Source organism: Coloeus monedula, assembly GCF_965178545.1.
Source record: "Coloeus monedula genome assembly, chromosome: 7".
In the NCBI taxonomy this organism is placed as follows: domain Eukaryota; kingdom Metazoa; phylum Chordata; class Aves; order Passeriformes; family Corvidae; genus Coloeus; species Coloeus monedula.
In genome coordinates this window covers 31,608,986-31,613,586 of record NC_138787.1, presented here as the reverse complement: position 1 = coordinate 31,613,586, position 4,601 = coordinate 31,608,986, and positions in this window count along the sequence as shown.

Sequence of the window (4,601 nt, the reverse complement as noted above, 5' to 3'; positions counted from 1 at the left end):
ATCCCTCCATGATGTGAACTGCACATGCACGGATGGCAGACAGAGGTTTCCAGCTGTAAGTAAAGACTCCAGCTGATGAGACGACCTCGGTGCTCAGAACAGGAGCATCTGTCACCCACAAGAGCAGAAGCTAGCATAATGCAATTAACCCCTACAGCTAATTAATCAAATCCAGCCCCCACAATGTTATCAAGGAGCTGCCTGGAAATGATTCTTTATGTCAAAGTCTATTTTTAGATCAAATAAATCCAGACCCATCCCAGACAAGCTGTGCTCCATTTTTTGGGGCATCTCCACACTTCATCATTTCCTGGCAGTGAATTCTGCTGCAAGTACCCAAACCACAGGCTCAGCACTAGAGCCGTGCCCCAGAGCAGCTTTGTGTTGGATTAAACAGTTTTCCCAGAGAGAAACTGAATTCCTACATCCACCTTCCTCGACTTTCTGTCTGTTTTCTCCTTTTCCTCCTAGATGGCGCCTGCATGACAGGCGGAGACGAGCCCCGGCAGGGAGCATCTCTAACAGGTCTCCTCCGTGAAGGGCCGATAAATGACACTTTTCCCCGAAAAGCCAGGCAGTTGAGAAGGCGATAACCTGCCGGGAGCTGATTAGCAGCAGGAAGCCGTTTTCTGGTAGCACCACGTTAACTGTACTTACCCAGGGATGCTGCCAGAGCCCCAGGAGGGAGGGGAGTAATGGGGCCCATCCAGAAGCTGTATCCAGCATAGCCCAGGTGTGCATAAATCCTCTATGGACACTTCCAGCCCAGACATCCTGCTGAGCACCCTGGCAAGCACAGTTGTGACAAGGCAGTGGCAAGGAGGATGCTGGGGCTGAAGTGTCCGGCATGGCTGTGCAGTCACCCACACTCGGCCATATCTCACCTCAAAAGCCTGGTCCAAAAACCAGGCATTTCAGTGGCATTTCTGGATCATCAGTGGGAGACATGAAGCTGATGGCATGACTGGTGTGGCTACAGACCAGACTTTTAGCCCCCACACAGCCCTCAGGTGGGAGAAGTACCCCCACAGCCCACCCTGGGATATTCTGAGAGGGACAGAGCAGTGCTTTGGCATGCCTGAAACCTGCCAAGAGGCTGCTTCCCTCTGCCTGCTCCCTCCTGGCAGCTCCATGAGGATTCAGCCAGAGCTGTCAGGTGTCTGCATCACTCCCAGTCCTTCCAGGTAACCCAGCAAGGTCAAATGACAGCATGAGCTACCACTTCTTCACCCAACAAAGACATTGTGTGCCCAGCTCTGACTTCACAGAGCCATCAATCTTCCCACATCCCACTTTTGCAGTCCCCAACTCATTCCCCTACATGAGCTCTCTGTTTCACAACTGTCCCAGACTAACTCCTGGCCTCTGCTCACTGGCAATAATTAACCACGTTATCTCCACCTCCATTGTGCATGTACACTGTACATGTTCCAGCCTCTCAGCTCCTTTCTGAGCTTGGCATTTTCAGCACCCCTGGGTCATGTGCCAGTCCAGAGCAGACAGAACCCTGTCGTGCTGATAACCCAATTTCCCAACCCAAACGGTACCACCGGGCCCCAAGAAAGCAGATTCCAGCCCAAAACACAGCTTTGGGACAGCCAGAGGAGGAGCTACGTTTACTGACTGCCCTGCCAAATAGGTTTGGTTTCCCAGCGGTAAGTTTGCCACTTATTACCTCTGGATTTCAGGGGCAAGCTGAGCCATTCCCTTGCTGTGACATTGCGAGGGGCGGGGTGAGGCGGTGTCCCCAAACTCTGCTTTTGTCACAGCATCTGCTCAGGTGCAGCCACTGCTGCCCAGTACTTCTGCATCCCCAGTGGCCTCTGGGTGCACACCAGCCCTTGGGCTGGCACATGATGCACCCAACGGAGCCGGCAAGGGGGAAGGGGCATGGGAAGGCTCAGGGACCACTGCCTTTGTGTCTGGGTACAGCAAAGCCTGGGAATGCCCTGGGTCACCCCCCTTATTGATTGGGTGCAGGGCAGGAGCTGAGCCGGCCTGGTGCACCCCTCCATGCTGTCACCTCGGATGGCTCGAGCCCCCCCAAGACACAGTGTGGGACATGGGGACACCCCATGGCTCCCTGGCCCGGCAGCCAGGAGCTGTCGAGGTTCATCTGCTCACTGGGGCCATTGTGCCAGCACACGGGCACTGGTGGGGCCTGGCAGCCCCAGCCCTGAGCAGATCTAAAGCAACTCCCTGTCCCCACGGAGGGAAGGACAGGGAAGAGGGGGTGCAGGTGCCATTGCAGCAGAGAGGACGGCAGGACACAGCCAGCTGGGCACAGGAGCACAGATGGTGCTGCCAGAGAGCTGCAGCTCTGACCAGCAAGTGATGGGCCAGGAAAGAGGATTGCTACGAGAAGAACAGTCCAGATGACACAATGAAAAGCCCTTGCTCAGGACCAGCAAAGAAAAAGGGGGAAAAACCCCAGATATACACATGGAAACACTGGCCAAGTCCAGCATGATCCTGGCACATTGGATCTCTCAGGGTAGGAGAGAAATTAAGCCAATTTGCAAGCCTATGTCAGGTCCCTCATCAGGAAGAGAGCTCCCAAGGGAATCTTTTGAACAACCAATAAAGCCAGTCAAGGTTTGGGAGCTGAGAAGGCTTTATCTCTCCTGCTGAGAGGGCTGCAGGAAATATGGAGCTGCAGGACTCCAATTGTCCAGCAAACAGGTGGCCTGGACAGGGCCAGCCACAGGTTTGAGAACAGGGAGACAGGTATAAAACGAGTGCTCATTCTGAGGCGCTTCTCTGTGACAGAAAGGTGTAAAAACAGAGGGTGTTTCGGTGGAAGGTTTGCTAATTTACAGAAAAGGAAGTGCAATCTAAAAAAGGAGAAGTAGATTTCAGCACTTCCAGAGGGTTGGTCATTACCCACAGGAGTGATCATACTGCCATGGCAGCAGCCTTGCCCTGTGCAGGGACAGGGGGAGACCCACACAGTGCAGAGACCTGAGAGAGCAAAGAGGAATCAGTAAGATGAATTGCAATGACCAAGGCAAACAAGCCAACAACTACAGGTTCTGTAAATAAATTTAAAGGAAAAATTTGTCCTTTACATACTGTGGGAGAGTAGGTAACAATATACAGAAGTCACAGGAGAGTTCTTTCCTTCAGTCTCCACAAAGAGCTGAATGTGGCATATAAATTATCACCATGATAGGCATGAGGAGGCAGGGGCCACAACAAGCAAGAAAGGGCTAAGGAGTAATCTGGTTCTCTCAACTGCATTCAGTCACAGATGGCCTTTGCAGAGGTGTGATGAAGTCCAGCTATCCCAATGATCCTCCTTCTCCTAACCATTCCAACTGTCCAATACCCAGGGAACTCACAGCATCTCAAAGTTTGCAGCTTGAACATCCCGAACTTCTGGAGCTCTCTCTTATCCAGGGTCCAGTCACTGGGAGACACCAATGGGAACTTTCCTCAGTAATCCCACATCTTTGTTGCAGACAAATATCTGCAGATTTCTGTATCTCCCACCCCATGGATGTGAGAGGTGGCGAGTACCTGTGCAAGCTGGGACAGCCCTGGCTGGTATCTGGCCCCATTTGCAGGCAGCACAGAGACCAGAGAGAGGGAACATCTTCATAGGACAGTGGTGAGAATGGGCTGAGATAGTTAAAATCACAGCCTGCCCAGGAGAGAGAAAAAAAGTGGAGCTTGTTTCATCCCAGGAAGACATATGCCATGTGCAAGGAGGACACAGAGGGGATGGCAGTCGGCAAAGATTAGGAAAACCCTTCTGACTGCAGGGGCAGTGAAGCACTTAAGGCTGTTTAGAGGGGCTGCACATCCCTCTGCCCGGGCTTCAAACGCACACTGCAACCACATCCCCCCAGCTATGCCACGGTTCGGGAACGGATGAGACAATCCCTTCAGGTCCTTTCCCTCCGTGCTCCTCTCCTCCACTGAGTGAGCAGACCAAAGCTCCAGAGAGATTTGTTTCCAAGTCCCTGTGGTTTTGCCCCAGTGCTTTTGTCTGGAGACACTCCCTTCGGTGCCCGCTCCCGGCGGCTTTGGGAGCGTGCTGCCGCTGCTCTATCGGAGCGGGGCCGTGTGGCAGTGTTGGGGTGTTTGCAGCAGGACAACTCTTTCCCAGCGTGGGGGGAAGAACCATTATCTGCTCCACGGCTCTCGGCACAGCTTTTCAGAACAAGTGCATGGCCCCTGATAGCAGGGGCAGAGGCGCAACAAGCCGCACCCGCCCATTGCAATGAGACACCGGCTGGCCCTGAAATGCGTTTATAAATAGAGAATTAAGGTCTGCCTTCGACTCCTGTCTGTAATGGACACGGCGGCCCGGCTGCCCTGGCAGCGATGCCCTCCTGCTCGCGTGTGTTTAACCTGGGCATGGCAGTGACGCCCGGGCAGCACAGCGGGGACGGGGCCGGGGGTCTCACCGCCCCCGCGCCCTCCCCCTGAGCCGGGCGGTGCCGGGCTGGGCGCTGAGCCGAGCTGTGCTGAGCCGTGCTGGGCCAGGCTGTGCCGTGCCGAGCCGAGCCGAGCGGTGCCTGCGGCCCCGGCGGGCACATGGGCAGGAGGGCGGAGCCCGCGGCCTGACATCACGGCTCCGCTCCGCGCTCCCGGAC